This window comes from Gymnogyps californianus, chromosome 1 (assembly GCF_018139145.2).
Source record: "Gymnogyps californianus isolate 813 chromosome 1, ASM1813914v2, whole genome shotgun sequence".
NCBI classification, from domain to species: Eukaryota; Metazoa; Chordata; class Aves; order Accipitriformes; family Cathartidae; genus Gymnogyps; species Gymnogyps californianus.
Window position 1 is genome coordinate 91,672,288 of NC_059471.1, and position 15,771 is coordinate 91,688,058.

Genomic DNA, 15,771 nt, shown 5'->3' on the forward strand with positions numbered 1-15,771 from the left:
AGGAGTTCCACCCCTGAGGTGGGATTCTGATGCTGGTGGGACCTACAGCCATCCCACTGCCCTGCTGTCTCTGGGCTCTCTCTACGAGTTCTTGGATGCCTCCAGGGATGAGTGAGCAATGGCTAGTGTCCCACTCCAATTCTCTTTTCTACGTTTTTGCTTTCGCCCCCTTCTTCCCCCATCCTCCTTTTATTCATTTGTTGTCTCAGGGTAACCATCTGCTGTCTACTCAGTTTCCTCCCCTTTGGTATCTTATCTCTTTCCCTCCTATTTAAGAAAGACTGTTAGGTTTTATCAGAGGAGGGCTGATGTCCTTTTCTAAGGGGGAAGACTAATAGGAACAGTGGCCATAAGGCAACACCTGCAGAAGAGTAAAAACAGGGCAAACATGAGATGCTTTCCCCCCAGATCTGCCTAAGACTGAACACTCCTTGATTTAAGGAGTGTTATAGGCTGGCAAGGAAGACAGGGTGCAAAAGAAAAAATTGAAGAAAGGACAACTTCAATTGGAACATCTTTCTAAAAATCCAGCTTAGCCCTTTGTGTACAAATTAAATATTTTCAACTTTGCCTTATTTGGCAGCAGATCAACATTGAAAACATACCTTGATTTGCAACCAAAGGAAAAAAACAAATTTGCAAGTGCAAAGGACAACAAAAGTATGGATTATTCCTTCAAAGAAAAAATTCTGATTTCAACATCAAAGGACTATATAATTTCAATGATATGTGTCAAAACATTAATCTCAAAGCATGTGATGCATCTAAAATTTTGTACTTTAGTTCAAGTGTTAATTAAGTTAGATTAATTTGAAGCTTAGTAACAGAATAATAGAAAAGATTTAAGCTCTAAATTGGGAAACAGTAGAAGAGCCTAATTTTACCAACTGACACTGGTCTTCACAATACTTAATTTTATTCTAATCTTAAACTATCAGACCATTTCTCACTTATTTAATTTTATGTATTCCAATTTTTGCTCTTTTCATTAAAATACTAGAAAACCCACAAATAAATTACCAGCATAGAAATGATAACATCTCTCAAAACATGAGAATACTCTGTGAAATTTGAATAATTGCATATTTTCAAAGTCTAGATCTTTATCTAAATATTTTCATTTCTTCTCCTTATGAATTTTAAAATTACTTGCTTGTTTCTATTCCATCTGAACCTCATGTCTTGGATGATCTGCCTTCACAAGAAGCCTAAATGATACACTATTATGTCCTTTCCATCCCCACCCCAGTCTGATTACTTTGGTGCAAAACGATGCATATGCTCAGCTTGGCAGTATGGATCTCCTTGATCATTTGACATGCTCCAGTTTTCCACTGCTATTTCCTACTTTAGCTTTAGATAGTTATTTTTCAGTCTACACACATAGTTATGTGCATGTACTATGGGATGAATTAGAGCTGAGCAGATGGAAAGGAGTACCAATTCCTATGATAATAATAAGTATAAAGGGAGGAAGAAGTTGTATAAAGTACATCACCTGATGTAAAATCGTATTCTGTGTCCCTGTTCTGTTTAATTCCTTGTGAATATCCAGAAAGCAGATTCAGTTAAAGAAGTATCAATTAAAATAATAGTTGTGGAGTTACAGCTCAATCCTGTAACTCAGGAACAATGCTCAAAATGAAAAAGTTGAAACTAATTAAATAGAGGCAGTAAGTAAGAAAGAACGAACAATGGGGAATAGTTTTGCAGAGGTCAGAAACGTTATTGCAAATGAATGAACTTGATAAATTATATTACTAGTAAGGCATCACTACCATTATCAGCAGCTGCCACCTGATAAAAGTAAGGAAAGCCAGTGAAATGACTTGCATACATTATATTTCAAGTAACCAATGCCTGATTTTGAATATTTCCCTTCTCTCTCACAAGTTAATGTCAAGGTCATTTCCTACTTACCTGAAACCACCAAAAAGAAGATAATTATTACCCAGCTGCTTGGGAATATAGATGAGAAGATGCATCTCCCCAACATGTCATTTGTCAAAAAAGAATATGGAGAATTTTCCTAATGGTGAGTGGAGAGAAAAGAAATCCCAAATTCCAACATTTTAACAGCAGTGGAAATTTGGAGTTTTTTTCCCAATATTAGATAAGGTATCCCTTTCTCTTGCTAGCTGTCTCACCAACCTCTCAATAACAGAGCAGCACTTATAAAAGGATCTTGTTTTGATGAATCTGACAGTGGATTAAAATTTAACTTTCTTGATATGCATAATATGATAAATTATAATAAACTGCAATGAATATGAGCAAAAGTATGTTGTGGGGTATCTGTGAAGACTATTAACAATGTTTTTCTTGTACTCCTGGCTTAGGAGAGTCCCTCTGATATACAAAGCACTTTATGAAAGCGGGCTTCTAATATAGGATAACTGGTAGTGTCAGGTTTGAAAAAAATTCACAATTGCTGGCATACAGAAAAATGAAGAATGTATAGCTTTTTGTATGAATTGCTTTCCTTACTAAATGTAAAACAAGCAACAGCTTCTGCTTTACTATTTTATTTCTGCAAAAATACAAATATTAGGAAAAAAGGAGACAGATGACTATACTGCAATCAGCCCACAGCATAACTGGACTGAAAGCAGGTTTTTATGTTGTCCAAGCCAGGGGTTGGATAATAAAGAAATAACTAAAGTCATAACAACTATTAAACGCAAGCTCCAATCCAGACTTATTGATAAATCACAACTGACACTTCCATCACACTAGTAAGATGATTGCATAAAATAGCAATTCTTACAGCCACTGTTCAGAAAGTTTTATCTGCTTAAAATCACCATCCCTAGAGCATGTACAAAAGAATGATTTAAAATAGAAGGAGGATAAGTTAATTTTTATGCATCATTTCTTCATGAAAAACAATCAGTGTAAGAAAGAGTTTCATATAAGTTTGGTTTAGGATGCCATTTAGTTAATTAACTGAGCCATTTTCATTAACAAACTCAATATTGACTTTAAAACAAAATCTACATAATTTCTTTAAAACGATGAATATTTATGAGCCATAGTGTCTCTGACAAAGTTGGAGTAAAGACTGTATTATTAAAGGAAGATGAAAGCACGCTAGTAAAAATATGTACAGAAGATTTTTATTTGCTGTGTAGCTAGTGTTTCATGTTTCCTTACAAGCCTCTCAGGGTCTGACCTTGGCATGTGGTTTTTGGCTTTTTTTTTTTTTTAAATACTTCTTAACAGTGTATTTGTAATATTCTCAAGTTTCACTTTTATTAAAAAAATCTTTTTTTTTTCCCATTGATGCAGAAGACTAAAGGAGTCCACAAATCCAATGCACCAAACAATTTTCTGCTTCATCTGACTGTCTAGCTTTTTAAAAAGCAAATAAACATATCCCTTACCCCAATGATTTGTTTTGTTTTTCTTGCATGGTAATATGATTGTATATATCACAGTCTTCTGAATATCTGTATGCTTTTTATATTTAATATTTATAACTAATTGTCAATCATTCTGCTCTCTACTATCTCAGTGATTCTCCTTTGTCAAGGGCACTTTTTGAGCACAAGACCCTCCACCTTAAATCTCTGCTAAATAATCTAGTCCACAATTTTCTTTTCTTTATCTTTGTTTCTTACTCAGTTCCAGAAATCCAAAAGCAGCCACAAAGAGTTTGCAGTATGATTCCTTCAATGACTCTTAATGAAGGATATTCTGACAGGAAAATGATTTCTAAATAAAAGTACAATGCCCTAATTGTTCTTTCCCTGGTTTACAGCAGATAATGCCATGACTATCCCTTGGGTTACAAACAGTCCATGAGGCAAGCAAACTCCAGCATGCACCCCACAGTACTGGTAGCCTGCCTGAATAGTCAGTCTAAGCTTTTTTCCCATGGAAAGCAGAGCCTGACATATATGTTGAGAGAAGAAGAGAAAATGGCAGGCCATAGTGCTATTCAGCACAGAGCTGGATGTGCTGTTGTGGTGTCCCAGGGAAGCACAACATTACTTTACAGGGTATAATAAACCCTGATGTAGTTAAGAGCAATCTCTTCTCATGGTTTGGCAAACCATAGTAGTCCTGTCTCCACTTTTGGTCTTTCCACGTGACAGAGTTCTTCCTGCCTGTTGCTTTGTCTCACCATCCTTTTCCGCAGCCCTCCTTTTCCTTTTCCTAAGATCACACATTATCCAATTGCTTTACTTTCAAAACCATGCCCAGTACCGAAAGCTCAACTTCCATGTGTAATCAGCTCACAGTGGCAACCAGTCAATAGCTAAACTAAACATATCGCTACTTTCTTCCATGCTGTTGCCTACATCCGAGAGAAGCTTCCCAGAAGCATTCACGAAACTGCTGTGGAGCTTCTAAAAACTGTCATCTGCCAGAATGCCTGACAAACAAAGCAAAGCCAAAACACATCGCAATGAAACAAATGACAAATATTTATATAACATGTAGTACCTTAAAATGCAAGCTATAAACTTAGATTCGTTATTGGTTTTGCTCAAGGTGTTCTCTATAAGAATGAAAAAAAAAACCCTTAACATTTTGTTTGGTAGAGGAAATGGATATAATTGGATCTAAGATTTTAACACAGCAATAAAATCAGTATCAAACAGCAATTTCTGGCTACAAGCTACATAGAGCAGTAAGTTAGATAAGGAATGTATAGATAAACTGTACTATTTCCACAGTAAATAAACAGGGATTTTTTTGCATTATCTTTGCACAGGGTAGATAAATTACAATGGGTTGAAATTTTATCTACAGCTGAATATTTATACCATTTCCTAGCAACAAAGAATTTATTCTGTTAAAAATTATTAAAGAAAAATAATGTTGGTATTCCAGTTCTAGTGAGTGATCTTGACTGCCAAGTACTGAGCTGACATGTCTGACAGAAAACAACTAACAATGAACTTGCTTTTCTTTTTGAATTCTTTCAAGAATTACCTGGTTTAGCACTTTGAGGGAGATGACAACTTTTCATTTGTAAGAAACATGCAGTTAACAGAAAAGTTGAGAATGTGGGAGTTACCTTAGTTAACAGTGCTCAATGTACAATTAAGTTCAGTATCATAACAACAGGCCATTCTCTGGGTAATGATGAAACTCTGAGAAAAGTGGCCAAAAAAAGGCAAGGCATGAGGAAGGGAAAAGGGAAGGGGAGGTTTAACTTTAAGGTTATCTCAGACTATTCTGTTTGTGGGAATTTTAATTATATAGGCATGTTGCAATACAGACAGGCCTATATCATTAAAGTATAAACTTTATCTTGTGAACAACAAATAGTAAAACATTGATTTTTAGGTCCCTACAGCGTTCCTTAATAGAAATGCATGAAACACCTGACAAACAACGGCAGTGTCTGTCTTGGAACCGAAGTTAAAAAAGCCCAAACCATTGTCATTCATTGGTGTGAGACATTATGTGAACCGTTGTTCATTGTGTGTGAAATCTCTCTCAAATACAGAATTGTTGCAGTGTAGAAAAATGTGTAAGGATTTGCCTGAAGTGCCTTATTTGAAATCTGGTAATTCAGCTAGATCAATATTACTTCAATGTAGCCATCAGCACAAATGTCTTGACAATTAGTACTTTTTATATTCAAAGTACTTGGCATAACTTCTTAAACATATGATGAATATATTCCAGATTCATATGGCAAACAAGAATAAAAAGGAATTTTAAGATGGTCAGTAAGATAGTATGATATATATTGTATATATACATACATACATATATTTAATCATGATTTTATGGTCTCATTGGCTAGTACAGAATTTTACCCCCGCATGATTGTATTTCATAAACATTTTTAATTCTTTGCTTAAAGTTTGGTGTGTAGTGAACAGAGCAGCAATGTGGTCTCATGAACACACATCTGAAGTCTTTATGATTAATATAAAAATAAATAGAAATTTTTTCTTCCTGTGTATCCTGTGGATTATTATTAAATGATTTGTGATGTCATCAACTCAATCTAGTTCATCCTCACTTTTTAAGCAGGTACAAAATACCTTTGAATTTGCTATAAATTAACTACGTTACCTTTATTGTAGATATTAGTTGGGAGTGGCCATAGAAAAGTCTTACCACTTAGATTATGAATAGACATATTAATTCAAAAAGAACGCCAGAAAAAGATTATAGGCTAGAGCAAATGCTAAGGGGTCCTGAGGGAAATAGCTGAGGAGATCTGCTCAGCTTCAACAGTCTCCTGGCTCAACAGGACATACTTCTCAAACGGGGATGGTGTCTAACATCATACTGATGAGTTTTAAGGAGTGAGGTGAATTAGCACTGACCTACGTGACCTGACCTCAATCTCCACTGAGATCAGAAGTAAAAAAAAAGTTTGAGAATCCATTATAGATCCCATTCATGCATATTTACAAAAGCAATCCCCATACAATTTTCTGGTGTTCTGAGGTGGTAATTAATGAAGGAAAATCGAGTTAGATGCTACAGCAGTGATGAGTGACATAACAACAGTTTAACTTTTTGGGAGAGAAAAAGAGGTATCTAACATCCTAGTCAGGCTTCCAGGTCCAGTAGCCATGAGCTTATTTTAACCACAATACTTAAGATATTCCCTTTCACCATAACTTTTGAAAGAGCCAGATACCGTAATTGTCTGATATACTTGATAGTTTTTGTTTAGAAAGCGTTGCAATAGAAGAACAAGACTAAGAGCAATAGCATGTTGGACCTTTCAGGGCTAAATCCCAACATGTAATTGCCTGAAAAGAAATTCCAATTCATTTGACATCATAGTAGAAAATGAATTTTCCAATATCATAGCCAACCTCTAACTTAAATGCTGTGAGACTTCAATGCTACAAAACAATCAGAGAAAAGAAACAACTTTATAAAGTGGGAAAACACACACATTTATCTTACTCTTTCTACATGCCCGTGACTAATGTCAATGTATGGGTAGAAATAAAACTGTTCATTAACTCCTTTAACTTTTAATAGCCTTTAAAAAATAATAATAATAATAATGCATCAGGAATTCTCATGACTACTAGCATGATATTTATTCATAACTCTATAGTGGTTATTATCTCTTCTGAGGAAGCTAAGCCAGCTTTTTGCCTTTTGATAAAATGAGTAAAATGTATTAGGATTTCTGATTTGAAAGACAAATTTGGAAATGGATATTTAAATTTCATATTTAGAGTAATAACATTCAGGAGAGTCTTCTATGAAATAAACAAATGATGTATTTTTCAAAAGTAGAAATCTGTTTAATGTTGATTACCCAAAATAATTTAGACATTTGTGGTGAGATGTTGTTATGAAAGCGGAAATAGATATCCACTCAGAGCTTGTATCAGAGAAAAAAAAGAGTATGGTAAATAGGACTGTTACAAATTTTCTTATCTAGAAGCATAAGATTTGTACAAGATGGTTAGCTTTTACTACCCCTAATTAGAAATATCACACCACCACAAACATCCCAACTGATATTCATAGATGTTTTGTGGGTTTACTTTTAAGAAAATGAAGCCATGTGCTCCTCACTATTGTTTTAGATGGAGAACTGCTGTTTAAGTACATTGGGATTTAACTTGATAAATGCTGTAGCACATAGAGCATTATTCAGAAAGATCTTATTAGCAACACACATTGTGGAAACTTCAAAAGATAAGAGAACAATTCCTTTCCACTTCATCCCACCAAACACAAATTTAGTCTTGTCAAGTATTGCAAGTCTCTCACTTCCTCCTCTTTTTGCAAAACCCTTCCAGAATCTGTTGCCCCTCTTTCATGTGAAGTGGGGGAGATTACAAAGACAGAGCAGTCATACAAATTGTCCTCTTACCTTCTGAGAAAGTCACAGTAAGAACTAACACAGTAAGTAAGGAATAACTGGGGTCACAGAGGTTGCTGTTGGGGTGACTATGAGGAGGAAAAGTCAAAGGAGGAGGAGAAGGAAAGACAGTCAACAGACAACCAAGATACATTATTTTTATATATGCTGCAAGAAACTCATTAGGAAATCTGCACAATTTTCTTGTAAGCAGTTCCTTTCCTGTAATTTTTTCCATGTTGATGAGTAACGTGGCCTGAAATCCACAAATAATACCATGATGAATTTCCAACTTATCTGTATTTACTTTCATTAAATATATTACGTTTGCTGTCATTTATTGTTAAGCCTAAAACACACCTGGAAAACCAAAACTAAGATAAAACAAATAAAGCTAGAATCTAACATGTATAAAGAAGAAAGAATCCTACCTGTTCTAAATATACTCAAAAACCTGTCTCAAAGGAAAAGAAGAACAAATATTCAGTAGTATGCCACAAGAGCCCTTGATATTGTGTAATTATTGCCTGATTGCTGAAAAAAAATTTTGAATATCGTAACTTTTTCCTTGAAGGGACTTCAGAATGACTAATCCTTTCAAATGAGAGCAAAAAATATACTGTAGGAGAAGAGTATTTATTAATACTTAACAAGACAAAGAAAATCGGTGGTGTCATTACTAAAAAGAGAGCAATCATACATTTCTCTGCGGGACTCCTGAAATAACGTAAAACAGCATTACTAACCACTTTTACAATGTTTTAAACCTTCAGAATGCTTTAGTATCACTAAGTAATTTAATTTTACAATATTCCTATGGGATGGGGAGTTGTGCATAGGAAAACAGAGCAGCTGGAAAATTAAGCAACTTCCCTGGCATTTCCAGTCTGTGGGAAGTGACAAGATCAAAATGGTCTCTGTAAAGTATTATACCCAAATATACCACCGATCAGGGATTTACAGCACTAAAAACTTCCTTTTTCTGATGCTGTGCTACTGCATCTGTTTATTCATAGAGCTTTATTGGGGGGACACATAACTTTTTGTTCAATTTTTACTTTTGTGCTCATAAATGAGGAAAATACATATTGGAGTTTGTATGTCAATAAATTAAAAATAGACCAATGCAATAATCTCTGCAAAGCACATGCCTGTGGGGGAGCAGAGAAGGGGGCTGGTTATCTTCATATTATGCAAGCTTGGCTGCCAAAGTTGAAAGGATGGCTTTTTGGGCTTCAGGGAAAAAGGCTTCTCCAGAAAATGTTTCAGGCTACATCTAACCTGCTGGATGCAGAGGTGGTTCTGAATGCCCAGACGTGAGTGCATACCCTGACCACATCCTGGCCCCACACTGTGATAAGACATAAGTGTGCACAAGCTGTCCCCTTCATTTCCGTGGGAGGGAAGTCTAGGCTTGGGGCCAGACTGAAGCTTTAGTGTGCTCTTGTCAGGCCTCTGTGTATTGGGTTTATGTGGCAAGGTTTTGGTAGCGGGGGGCTACAGGGGTGGCTTCTGTGAGAAGCTGCTAGAAGCTTCCCCTGTGTCCGATAGAGCCAATGCCAGCCGGCTCCAAGACAAACCCGCTGCTGGCCAAGGCCGAGCCAATCAGCAACGGTGGTAGTGCCTCTGGGATAACATATTTAAGAAAGGGAAAAAAAGTTACAGGAGAGTTGCAGTTGCAGCCAGAGAGAGAGGAGTGAGAAGATGTGAGAGGAACAACTCCGCAGACACCAAGGTCAGTGAAGAAGGAGGGGGAGGAGGTGCTCCAGGCACCAGAGCAGAGAGAGATTCCCCTGCAGCCCATGGTGAAGACCATGGTGAGGCAGGCTGTCCCCCTGCAGCCCATGGACGTCCACAGTGGAGCAGATAGCCACCCGCAGCCCGTGGAGGACCCCACACCGGAGCAGACGGATGCCCGAAGGACGCTGTGACCCCATGGGAAGCCCACGCTGGAGCAGGCTCCTGGCAGGACCTGCGGACCCATGGCCCCGTGGAGAGAGGAGCCCACGCTGAAGCAGGTTTGCTGGCAGGACTTGTGACCCCACGGGGGACCCACGCTGGAGCAGTCTGTCCCTGAAGGGCTGCACCCTGTGGAAGGGACCCATGATGGAGCAGTTCGTGAAGAACTGTAGCCCATGGGAAGGACTTATGTTGGAGAAGATCGTGGAGTACTGTCTCCCATGGGAGGGACCCCATGCTGGAGCAGGGGAAGAGTGTGAGTCCTCCTCCCCCTGAGGAGGAAGGAGCAGCAGAGACAACCTGTAATGAAGTGACCGCAACCCCCGTTCCCTGTCCCTCTGCGCTGGTGGGGAGGAGGAAGTAAAGAAAATCAGGAGTGAAGTTAAGCCTGGGAAGAAGGGAGGGGTGGGGGAAGGTGTTTTAAGATTTGGTTTTATTTCTCATTTTCCTACTCTGATTTGATTGGTAATAAATTAAATTAATTTCCCTGAGTCAAGTCTGGTTTGCCCGTGACTGTAATTGCTGAGTGATCTCCCTGTCCTTATCTCGACCCACGAGCCTTTCATTTTATTTTTTCTCCCCTTGTCCAGCTGAGGAGGGGGAGTGATAGAGCAGCTTTGGTGGGCACCTGGCATGCAGCCAGGGTCAACCCATTACATCTATTTAACGTTCCACACCACATATGAAACAAATCATGCTTTTGAATATATAGGTATTTCCTACCTCTTCAGCTTCAGAAAAAGGGAAGGGTTCTACAGACCAGCAAGCAAAATAAAAATATTTAGTCCCCTTCAGAATGGCTTCCTTAATTCTCCCCTATTCACTCCCTGTGAATATTCAACTTCTTTATTGGTGTAAGGACTTGAGTGTTTTTTCTGTTTGAATAACAAACTGGAAAAAGGGACACATCAAAACCTTATAGATCCCCATGCACAGCAAAGGTAGAGTTTTAAAATCTCACATCATCCTGTGCTTAGGAGCAGAAGCTCTTCTACCATAACGTGGGCAATATTACTGACTTGGAACCCAAAGATCTTTTCATTGTCCTCTCAGAAATTCAAAGATTCATTGGCAAATAAAATTTATGTTCTCCCAGACAGAAACATTACTAAGGCAGGCAATTGTTGAGAATAAGTTTCTGTTCCCCAGTAGACTGGAACAGGAAGCATCTCCTCAAGTGTACCTGGGCAGCAGGAGTCTTTAGTCGGCTTTGCAGTGTGGTGGATGGCCCAGGATGCCCAACAATAAGGAGCAGAAAATAAGACACAAATACCAAATGGGAAGACTGAGTGTAACCCCATTCAGGTCTGTCCTTCATGAGTTACTGATGGAAATTTCACAGTTCTGTTATTTAGTAAGGTTATCGTTTAGTTAAACAACCCTCCCCATTACATAGTTAACAACTAGTGACAAAAAAGACCCACTAGAAAGTATAGAAATATAGATATATTATACATATATCATATACTATCCTATTACTGATAGGACTGTTTTGGTACATCCTTGTTTATAATCTACATATCCACATTATTTTCTAGTTAGACTGAAAATAATGGTCAACATCAAACAGCTGATCTTCAAATTAAGCTTTAGACTAACAAAATCTCCAGAAAAATAATTAGTTTCAAACATTACTCAACAGCACTGGAAAGCTAAAGGCATATAAACTTTAATATAGTTTGGCCTAAAATAAATTTTTAAAAGAAGGGTCATCAGCATTGTTTTAATTCTGTGTTGTGTTATGATGTCTTCATTCCTGTATGCTTAGCATGGCTGGGAAACGGCAATTTATCTTCACACTGCTAGTAAATTTGCCTTTTTAAATCTTAATTAGTGGTAGCTGCTAGCAACGCTCAAATAAAAAGGAATGAAACCTGTGTATACTTGTTTCTTAGAGCTTGTGACATTCTCGTGTTCGTCCAATCCACACATACTTCAAACATATACATCAAACTTCCTTTTGCTATATGTGAGGCCATTTGTCAGTAAGGCTGATGATAACATGAATGTGGACTACACCTAATCAGCAATCTATGACAAACTGTCATAGGTAATTTAGCATAGCATAACACTTTATTGCATTTAAGGGAATCAGATCATGTATTAATTGAAAGCAAATTCAGGAAAAGATCAACCTTTTGATCCCCAAAATGCTGGATATACTATTCTAATTTCAAATCGAAAAGCACAGAACTCAAACTGTAGCATTCATTTTCCAAGATCTTTTCCCCTCCATCCCACAAATAACAATAGTAGCAATTGTAGTAGTTTCAACTGTGAACTCAAACTAAGTTGCATTGACATGCTGGAAATTTGATGTCCATGAATACTTACTACTCAAGGCAAGTTACAATACATGAACTATAACCTTGTTATGACTTTGTCTTTCTGCACTTTCTGGGCCCATCTGTTTTTCTCTACACTTGATCAACCAAGCCAAGATGACCTATACTTTTCCTGGTGGTACAGAAAATGTTCACAAATTATAGCCATGTCACTCCAATTTTTTTTTTTTGTCCATATAGCACAACAAATTGATTTGCTGTGGCAGTAAACAGTGAAATAGTCTCTTCAGCGTCTAGTAATTAGTTCTAATACTAGCAGACAAATTAAAAGGCAGCAAAACAAAATGTCTCCATCAGGCACTTATAATAACCTTCATAATACATACAGTAGACGTTGTGAAGACTAAAGTGGATAAATGAGGAGAATGCTGATTTTGGCATCCAGCTTACTTTCAGATAATCTAGCTCATCCCTCTTGGCTGACATCAGACCAAGAATAATATTAAACAGTAATAAACTCCTTCCAGCAAACCTCTGATTCCATGGTTCACTGGTCTCAGACCTAATCTATCAATCCATTTACTGCACAGTAAAAGGTAAGAAACCCATTACAGATCTGTTATATGCCCTGGCAGGTGGTATATGACAAGAACTGAATTCATCACAAACTCCAGTGCCTAGTAGCCCTTTTGTATGCTTTGAAGCACTAGGTGGTTAGCTTACTTGGCTATCACAGCAGAAGATACTTTGAGCTTTGAAAATAAACAAAAAATTCTTGATGTGAAGGCATAAAAACGGTTATAAACCACTTCATTTTTCATGCTATTAAGACTTCACAAAATAGAGTTATTTTCATTTTTACAAGAAATACTGGTTTTAGAGAGGGTATAATAAGTAAAACCAGGCTAGAATTTAAAAGTCATGCTTTCAAATGTGGGCTTTAATCTTCATTCTCTGCTTAAACTATGTCTGAGGCAGCAGCCTGTTAGAATCACTATTCAATAAAGTTGTCTAAAGAAATGTCATTTTAAAATTATTACTATCCAAAGGAAGAAAAACTCTTCATATATCTATTCTCAAGGTCATCAGCACGTGATATAAACACCTAAAAGCAAAGACAATACTGAAGCAAAAGTAAAAAAGCTTCTTTTATGTGACTGCAATTTCTTTCATACTCAATTTGTTTTCTCGGCTTATTTCCATTGCTGTAGGGCAACAGTTTCTGTGACTTTAAAGAAGGTTTGAACATGACTTATTTCAAATATGTCACCTTGAAGGTTAAGACTTGCAGGTGTTGTCCCTCATTCCCCTGCTTGGCAGATCAAGGCAAAACAAAAATTTGTCATAACCTTAGGAGATATTTGGCTACATTCTCAGCTGGTGTAAATTGTCACAGCTTCTCTGAAGTAAACAGAATTACTCCAGTGTACACCAGATAAGGGCCTACCTTACATTATTTATGTAACTGTCATGTATGTTTCATATTCTGAAAATAATACCACTCTGCAATATGAGATAATCAGACATAGTAGATTGTTACATGTCCATTTCTAGCAGAGATGCCAGAAAACAAAACAAACAGTTAGAAACAAAGGATTAAAGTATAAGATACACTCTTAGAAGGGGATGGAGAGACAGAAAAGCCCCAGAGAAATCTCTGTGTGATGATGTTTGTCCACTGTGCTTTGAGGAACACAAAAAATATATCCTCATCAAAACAACTGACTACAGAACCATCCTCAGGTGACCTACAGAAGTTTGCCTGATATAAAAGTGCCAGAGCTGTGAGCTTTGGCTCACAGTAGAAATCTGTGCGGGTTTTTTCAGTGCTTACAGATCTATAACTGAAGGAAGACAACGTATGTCCCTCTGTCAGGCCTGCAGACTTTCTTTCCATGATTTCTAATTTTACTACAGACCCTAGAGTTTCAGAGGAGAAAGTGAAAAAATTAAATGAGGCTTCCTACACAAATTGTGAGTAAAAGAAAAAATATGTAAACAAAAAAAAAAGTATTTTTCCCTTCAGTTTCATTGGAAAAATCCAATGACAGAAACCCAAAATGAGCTTCTAATGCTTTTTTTTTTTTAAACATCTGTCAAGATCATATGGGAGATAGAAAACCTTCAGAGAAAGAGAACACCTCCAGAGAACATGTATGGATTTGAGTCTTGTAATTTTTCAAACTCAGTTTCTGTTCATTAAAAAAACATATACTGCATTTTTTAGATTCTTTAGATTCCACTACCAAGGGCCAGTGAGAGCTTCTCTGTTTTATACATCTCCATAGGTAGATAACTGAAATCAAAATAATGTTCTTAAGTAATGATCTCAAGTGGAAGTTCAATTTTCTGGTTTTAGTCTCTTTTAGGAGTAAATGGAACTTTTCAAGTGGCAAATTCTAGGCCTAATATCTTGCCATAAACATTACTTAGCTCTAGGAGACATAAACTTGTAAAGAGAATGATTCACTAAACAGTAGCTTTGTCCCCCATATTTCATCCAGACCTAACTACTTTCAATAGCATTCATAGTTGCTGTGACTGTGATAAGTAACCTGGAACACTTCTGCATCAGGAAGCAGAAAGTGAAAATGCAAAGTTTTTAGGTATATGACTAATCTGTAAAAGCTTACATTCAGAGACAAATTACAGATGTCATTAAAATGTATTTGTGTAATTTTACTAAAAGTAAAAATATTTTTTTTCCTGAAAACTAATGTTGCCTTTTTAATACTACAGCTCAGATATTCAAATCGTGGTGCTTAAATTCAGCTATGTATATGCTTACTTCAGCTAGTAAATAACACTATTTTGATCTTGAAGTGTTCTGAATTCTTCTATATACATTGATTTCAGAAACCCATTTGTAGAGAAAGATATACTTCTGTCCAAGCACCGAAATAATGATTTATGTGTCCAACTTGGAGTTTGTGAATGTGATCAATATTTATTATCCACTTTTGCCTGAGCCATTAGCTAATATTCTGAACCTTGCCAGACTGTTTCTGTTAGGAAGAAACTAATGAGAGTCCCACATCAAATAAGTTCCTGTTTGTTTCCCCGGTCTGTGCTTGAAAGTCAACTGTGTTCACAGAAATGGTAACAAAAAAACTCAGGAAGTAGTATTCTTGACCAGAAACTCTAGCCTGTCTTTTCAGTAAGGTACTCAGAAAAAGATTTTCTCACCTTTTTTTCCCCAGAGCTAAACACAACAAATCGCTCTTTTTTTTTTCCCCTGGCATCCTGGTAACTTTAACAAATAGATACCACAGGTTAATTTCGCAGATTCTCATTTTGCCATCCGTCTCAACGGAAATTCTTCAGCTGATTCTACATTGACCTTTTCTGACCAGGCTAATCCATACTTTGGGTGGTGGTCCTCTGGACAACGCTTTCTACCATTTCAACGCAAAAATATGCTACTTCAACAATAAAATACAACAAAATCCTCCCTTACTTCTCTCCATGAGTATGGAGATCCCAGAAAGCAAAAAGAGTGGTACTTTGCTACACAGAAACCAGAACTCAAAGCTCAATTTTGGAAGAAGCATGGTGGAATGTGAAACAGTGGTTGCAGCTTCCACCTTGGGGCTGGAGGAGAGAGGAGAATTGGGAAATGTTTCCATAAAGGCAATCAGCCATTTGCTACTGCCTCTCACACATCTGAGTCACAAAAGCTGGAATATTTGCAGTACCCGCAAAACAACCAGGCTACAAAAA

At 37.1% G+C, this 15,771-nt stretch overlaps 1 protein-coding gene across 2 annotated transcripts in view; it reads right to left on the reverse strand.

The window, feature by feature from the left end:
- Positions 1 to 15,771, reverse strand: part of DMD (dystrophin) — a 922,027-nt gene that overhangs the window by 400,989 nt on the left and 505,267 nt on the right. The gene's annotated exons all lie outside the window — the stretch shown is intronic.